Raw genomic sequence first — 7,590 nt, 5'->3', positions numbered from 1 at the left:
TTTGAGACAGGGTCTTGCTCTACTGCCCAGGCTGAACAGCAGTGGTATGATCATAGCTTACAGTAGCCTCAACCTCCTGGGCACAAGTGATCCTCCTCCTTCAGCCTCCCAAATAGCTGAGACTACAGGCATGTACCACCGTGCCTGGCTAATTTATTTTTATTTTTATTTTTGGTAGAGTGGGGTCTCACTGAGTTGATCAGGCTGGTCTCAAACTCCTGGGCTCAAGTGATCCTCCCGTCTAGGCCTCCCATACCACTGAAATTAGACATGAGCCACCGTGACCTGCCCCTTTCTCCTTTTTATAAAACATCCAACCTTCTCTTTGTTCTTCAGACACACTGAAGACCACTCAATCTGTGTGTGTGTTCCACATTTGAATTCTTGCTTCCCAAATAAAATGTTAAATTCAGAATCACCACAATATTTTTATTTTGACTTCAACAGGAGCATAGAGTTGTAGAGTCAGACAGGACTGGGTTCTAAATCCAGCTCTGTTATTTGCTGGTTGTGTGACCTTGGGCAAGTGACCTTCCCTCTCCGAGCCTCTCCACACTGCTCCCTAGTGCTGCCTCCTTAGACTTTCAGCATGCTTGCAGCCACAAAGAGTGGACTTCAAGTTTCAGGATCTTGGCCTGTCTACCTCCTTTCCCAGCCCTTGTAAATGGCCACCCCTCACTTCCAGCCAGTTTTTCAGGTCCCCACCATCCAAGGCCATCAGGACGGCTGAGAAGATAGAGCTCCCCAGGCAGAAAACACCCTGTATTAGTTTGTTTTCATACTGCTATAAAGAACTGCGAGAGACTTGGGTAATTTATAAAGAAAAGAGGTTTAAATTCACAGTTCCGCACAGCTGGGGAGGCCTCAGGAAACTTAAAATCATGGCAGAAGGCACCTTTTCACAGGGCAGCAAGAAGGAGAAATGAATGCAGGAGGATCTACCAAATGCTTATAAAATGATCAGGTGTCATGGGAACTCACTCACTATCACGAGAACAGCATGGGGAAACCCCCCCCACGATTCAGTTACCTCCACCTGGTCTCTCCTTTGACACATGGGGATCATGGGGATTACAATTCAAGGTGAGATTTTGGGCGGGCACACAGCCAAACCGTACATAGGCAAACCCTCATCAGCACCTGCCTAGTCAATGCTAAGTGGGTCCCACTGCTGTGACAGCATTGCCCCAGTGCATGGCCTTTGACCCTCCCTTCCTTCAGATCATATCACCCCCTGTGGTCATTGCTGTGCCTCACATGTGACCAGTCATCCAGGGTGTGCTGTGTCTGACCGCTGAGCAATCTGTGTTCCTGTAGATTCAGCCCCCGAGGACGATATCTAACCTCTATCTATTGAGCACGTATGTGTCCAGGACCTCAGGTGTACTTCCTCATTTAATCTTCACAAAAACCCGAGAGACCCAGGAAATCCCTAGTCCTATTTAAAGATGGACAAGAGGACATGTGACTTGCCCAAGATCAAACTGAGGTGAGTAGTGAACCTGGGTTTAGTTCATCCAGAGACTTAATTATTTATTTTATTTTATTTTTAAAATTTTTTAAATTTTTTATTTTTTAAAGATGGGGTTTCACCATGATGGCCAGGCTGGTCTTGAACTCCTGACCTCAGGTGATCCACCCACCTCAGCCTCCCAAAGTGTTAGGATTACAGGCGTCAGCCGCCACGCCCGGCTCTTTTTTTTTTTTTTGAGACAGAGTCTCTCTCTGTCACCCAAGCTGGAGTCTCTCTCTGTCACAAAATCTCGGCTCACTGCATCTTTCGCCTCCCAGGTTCAAGTGATTCTCCTGCCTCAGCCTCCTGAGTAGCTGGGATTACAGGCATGCGCCACCATGCCCGGCTAACTTTTGTATTTTTGATACAAATACAAAAATTATTTGTATTTGGCAAATAATTGTATTTGGCAAAAATTATTTGTATTTGGCAATAATGTGAGCCACTTGGCACAGTGGCTCACACCTGTAATCCCAGTGCTTTGGGAGGCCAAGGTGGGTGGATCACCTGAGGTCAGGAGTTAGAGACCAGACTGGCCAACATGGTGAAACCCATCTCTACTAAAAATACAAAAAGGCCGCTCGCCTGTAGTCCCAGCGACTTGGGAGGCTGAGGCAGGAGAATCACTTGATCTAGGGGGCGGAGTTGACAGTGAGCTGAGATCGCACCACTGCACTCCAGCCTGGGAGACAGAGCGACTTGGTCTCAAATATAAAATTTAAAAAATATGAAGACCTGGAATCAATAGAGAGAAAATGTCTGGTTTGTGATAAAAGGTTGTGGAGATCAGTTTTATCAGGCAAATGAAGGCTCCAGATAGCTGGTTTCAGAGAGAACAGACTGTAAATGCTTCTTATCAGATTTAAGGTCTCTGTTGAAGTTACTGCTGGAGAGGTATAATGAGGCCGGTCCAACCCCACTCCCCACCATCCCACCACGGACCGTACAATGAGGCCCGTCCAACCCCACTCCCCACCATCCCACCATGGACCGTACAATGAGGCCCATCCAACCCCACTCCCCACCATCCCACCACGGACCGTACAATGAGGCCCGTCCAACCCCACTCCCCACCATCCCACCACGGACCGTACAATGAGGCCTGTACAACCCCTGCTTCCCATCATGGACTGAACTAGTCTCTCAGGTTAAATTTTAAAAGCACCCTGGCCAAGAAGGAAGTCCATTCAGATGGTTGCGGGGCCCCTTAGAAATTTATTTTTGGGCCAGGTGTGGCGGCTCGCATCTGTAATCCAGCACTTTGGGAGGCCAAGGCAGACAGATCACTGGATGCCAGGAGTTCGAGACCAGCCTGGCCAACATGGTGAAACCCCGTCTCTACTAAAAATACCAAAATTAGCTAGGCATGGTGGTGGGTGCCTGTAATTCCAGCTACTTGGGAGGCTGAGGTAGGAGGATGGCTTGGGAGGCTTGAGGCCTCCTCTCAAAAAACTAAAAAAATATGTACACACACACACTTGGGATTATACTGTATAAATGAGTCTCAAATGGGTTTTTTTTGTTTTTTTAATTTTTTTTTTACTTATTATATATACTTTGTGTCTTTTTTTAAGAGATGGGGGTCTCAATTATTTTGCCCCAACTGGCCTTGAACTCCTGGGCTTAAGCTATCCTCCTCCTTCAGTCTCCCTAGTAAGCTGGGACTATAGGCTTGTGCCACTGCACCCAGTGATCTCAGCTCACTGCAAACTCCACCTCCCAGTTTCAAGTGATTCTCCTGTCTCAGCCTCCTGAGTAGCTGGAATTACAGGCACGTGCCACCACACCCGGCTAATATTTTTTTCTTTCTTTCTTTCTTTATGTGAGACAGAGTTTTGCTCTGTTGCCCAGGCTGGAGTGCAGTGACGCAATCTCACTGCACTGCAACCTCTGCCTCCCAGGTTCAAGCAATTCTCCCGCCTCAGCCCCCCAAGTAGCTGGGATTACAGGCACCTGCCACCACACCCGGCTAATTTTTTGTATTTTTAACAGAGATGGGGTTTCCCCATGTTTACCAATCTAGTCTCGAACTCCTGACCTCAGGTGATCCACTCGCCTTGGCCTCCCAAAGTGCTGGGATTACAGGCGTGAGCCACCGCTCCCAGCCACTTTGCGTAGTTTTAATGTCATTGAAACAGGATGTTAAATGGCTGATTCCTGGAACCCCAGCGCTGGCACCCTGAGATGCCATATAAGCAGTGCATCTGCCCTGGGACTGCCATGCTCTAAGGAAGCCTGGAAACCAGCTGGCATGGAACGATCCCATGCAGAAGCCCTGAGACAACAGGAAGAAGGAGAAACAGCAAGGCAACCAAAGAAGAGACCTGCGCCAGAACTGCCTAGCTGAGCCCTTCCCTGATTTCTTTGGATTTTAAAAAATATATAAGAGATAAGATCTCCCTATGTTGTTGTTTGGTTGTTGTTGTTGTTTGTTTGTTTGTTTTTGAGACAGAGTTTCACTCTTGTTGCCCATGCTGGAGTGTAGTGGTGCGGTCTCTATCACTCCAACCTCCTCTTCCTGGGTTCAAGTGATTCTCCTGCCTCAGCTTCCTGAGTAGCTGGGATTACAGGCACCCACCACCACACCCCATTAATTTTTGTATTTTTAGTAGAAATGGGGTTTCACCATGTTGGCCAGGCTGATCTCGAACTCCTGACCTCAGGTGATTCACCCTCCTTGGCCTCCCAAAGTGCTGGGATTATAGGTGTGAGCCACCCTATGTTGTTTTAAGGTCTAGTGATCTTCCCACCCTGGCCTCCTGACTTCCCAAATTTTTGATCCATGGAAACCGTGACAGATAATGAAATGCTATTGTATTAGGCCTCTACATTTTGGCATGTTTTGTTATGCAGCAGTAGGTAACCGATACAAGCACAAAATCCTTCTCAACTTTTTTTTTTTTTTTTTTTTGAGAGAGCGCTATCACCTAGGCTGGAGCGCAGTGGCACAATCAGAGTTCATTGCAGCCTCGACCTTCTGCGCTCAAGCAGTAAACTGACATTTAACCTACCCTCTGCCAGACACTGTGTCAGCTCCTTTTACCCTCAGTAATAATAATAAACAATAATAATAGCAGCTTCCATTTATTCAACTTTAACAAATGCCAGGCACTATGCCATGGGTTTTATTATATAATCTCCTTGTTCTGTAAAATTGTAATAGTAGAGAGAGGGTCTTGCTATGTTGCCCAGGCTGGTCTCACACTGCTGGCCTCAAGTGATCCTCCCACTTCAGCCTCCCAAAGTGCTGGAAAATTACAGGTGTGAACCACTGTGCATGCCTACATGTAAAATCTCAATCCTCACCACAGCCCGATGAGTGGGCTATATGTGGTGTTTTATTCCCCATTTTCTAGGTAAGGAACTGAGACTCAAAAAGATGAAATAACTCATCCAAGATCAAATAACCAGTAAAGGGCAGAGCTGGGATTTGAACTTGGATCTGGATGACTTCTGAGGCTGCTCCTACAATGTCAAAATGGCCTTTCTCAGCCTGGGGAATAGGCCCTAACCACTGTCCACCAGAGTAGGGGTGAACCAGGGGCTACCCAGCCCCATCTATCTCCCTTCTCTGTCCCCAAGGGTTCCTCTCCCCACCTGGATCTTTCCAGAGGTCTCTCCACAGACACTCATACTCTCCGCCAACACCCTTGCCTCCTGCTATCCCAGTCCTGGGGGACACAGATGTAGTAAGCCACCAGCTCTGATGACCTAGAATGGTGATCTCTAAGCCTCACCCTAGCTACCAGGGTCAGGCTTTTTAGGGAAGGCCTTTTGTTTCAAACTCAGCAATTCTGGAGTAACTTCCCAAGCAGCAGGTGACCTGGGGAAAAGCTGACCCCAGAGCAGGCTTGGAGATTGTGACACACAGACACTAGCTGTGAACACCCCTGTGCTAGTGGCCGGGACACGGGATGAACCTGGCCTGGTGCTGCTTCGAGGTGCTCCTGGCCTGTGGGGGACCAGAAAGGTAAGTTAATGCATTGTGGTAACAATGGAATCATTTTTATTTTTTTGTTTTTCTCTGAGATGGAGTCTCACTGTCGCCCAGGCTGGAGTGCAGTGGCACAATTTCGGCTCACTGCAGCCTTCACATCCCAGGTTCAAGCGATTCTCGTGCCTCAGCTTTCCAAATGGCTGAGATTGCAGGCTTGTGCCACCATGCCTGGCTAATTTTGGTGTTTTTTAGTAGAGACGGGTTTTCACCACGTTGGCCAAGCTGGTCTCGAACTCCTGACCTCCGGCGATCTGCCCACCTTGGCCTCCCAAAGTGCTGGGATTATAGTCATGAGCAACCACATCCAACCAACGATGGGAATAATTAACAGGGACAACAAACCCTTTCACTGAGGGAGTGTTTAGTCAGCATGCAGCATGGGGTTTAGGGCTTTTCACAGTGTCCTGTTTTAGCCAGGCACGGTGGCTCACGCCTGTAATCCCAGCACTTTGGGAGGCCAAGGCAGGTGATTGCATGAGCCCAGAAGTTCAGGACCAGCCTGGGCAACACAGTGAGATCTCGTCTCTACAAAAAATGAACAAAACTAGGTGTTCATTTTGTAGGTACAGCATGACTGTAATCCCAGCTACTTGGGAGGCTGAGGTGGAAGGATCGCTTGAGCCCGGAAGGTCAAGGAGGCAGTGAGTCAAGATCATGCCACTGCACTCCAGCTTGGGTGACAGAGGGAGACCTTTTCTCAAAAAAGATCAGAAAAAACATCTGGAAGGACCTCAGGAAGTTGGTACTAGTATCACCCCCATTTCTCCAAGAGGGAAACTAAAGCTCAGAGAGAGGCTCTCAGTGTTTATAGAAGGTCATATAGAAACCTGATGTACTGCGATTCCAAACACATCATGCTATGGATCGCAATGTCACCTGCCCCAGAGGTGGGAGTGAGAGGCATGCTCTGAAGGTGGGGAGCCCCATGGCCCTGTGGAGGGGTGGGGAGAAGGGTGGAAGAACATCTAATGGCGGTGACCTCAGAGCTGAGCCTGACAACGTAAGAGTTTGTCAGGTGGAAAAGAGGTAGGGTGTCATCAGGGCAGGGGGCTCAGAAGAGCAGAGGCAGGTGGATGTGAGCAAGAGGCCGACAGGTTCAGGGAACAGGGAGCACTTCTGGGCGGGAGGTGGAGGTGGGGGTGAAAGACGACTTCAGAAAGGTGTGCCAGGGCTGGATGCTGAAGGGACTTGAATGCTTGGCGTTGGGCCTGGGTCCTGCCCGTGATGAGCAAGAGGTTCTACCCTGAGGGCGAGAGATGGGAGGATTAGATGTGTGCTAATGGTGGAAGTGCTGCAGATAGGCGTGGCCTGGGAGAACACACTGCAGCCTCAAGGACCCCAGGCCCAGTCCCCACGCCCACCTCCTCCCAGTCCCCCATCCCCCCAACAGAAGAAAAGGCAGGATGAACAGAGCTTCCCCAGGAGGCTGGGAAACTGGAAATAGGGGGAGATACTAATACATCCATCAGTATATCACGGACTGCTCAGTCTTGATTTTTTTGCCACATTCTTTTAAAAGTGATGCTATGTACCCCCTTCGGCAGCACACATACTAAAATTGAAACAATACAGAAATTATTAGAATGGCCCCTGTGCAAGGATGACATGCAAATTTGTGAAGCGTTCTATATTTTTGAGAGTGGGGGCCAATATTCAACACCCTTAAAGAAAAAAACGGGGAAAAAAAAAAAAAAAAAAAAAAATTAAATATAAAAAAAAAAAAAAAAAAGGCTGGATGTGGTGGCTCACACCTGTAATTCAAGCATTTTTATTACAGAAAATGGGTCCCGATCCAGACCCCAAGAGAGGGTTCTCGGATCTCACGCAAGAACAAATTCAGGGTGATTCCATAAAGTGAAAGCAAGTTTACTAAGAATGTAAAGGGATAAAGAATAACTACTCCAGCCGGGCGTGGTGGCTCAAGCCTGTAATCCCAGCACTTTGGGAGGCTGAGGCGGGTGGATCACGAGGTCAAGAGATCGAGACCATCCTGGTCAACATGGTGAAGCCCCATCTCTACTAAAAATACAAAACAGCTGGGCATGGTGGCACGTGCCTGTAATCCCAGCTACTCAGGAGG

General features: G+C 48.3%; 1 non-coding gene across 1 annotated transcript; it reads left to right on the top strand.

The window, feature by feature from the left end:
• Window positions 1–7,038: 7,038 nt before the first annotated feature.
• LOC119473484 lies at window positions 7,039–7,145 on the top strand. The gene has a single exon (XR_005202701.1). It is a non-coding gene; the product is annotated as a U6 spliceosomal RNA (small nuclear RNA).
• Window positions 7,146–7,590: the final 445 nt, after the last annotated feature.

Source organism: Cebus imitator, unplaced genomic scaffold, assembly GCF_001604975.1.
Source record: "Cebus imitator isolate Cc_AM_T3 unplaced genomic scaffold, Cebus_imitator-1.0 Scaffold8, whole genome shotgun sequence".
NCBI classification, from domain to species: Eukaryota; Metazoa; Chordata; class Mammalia; order Primates; family Cebidae; genus Cebus; species Cebus imitator.
The sequence above is the reverse complement of the archived record's forward strand: the minus strand, read 5'-3'. Positions and strand labels throughout refer to the sequence as shown.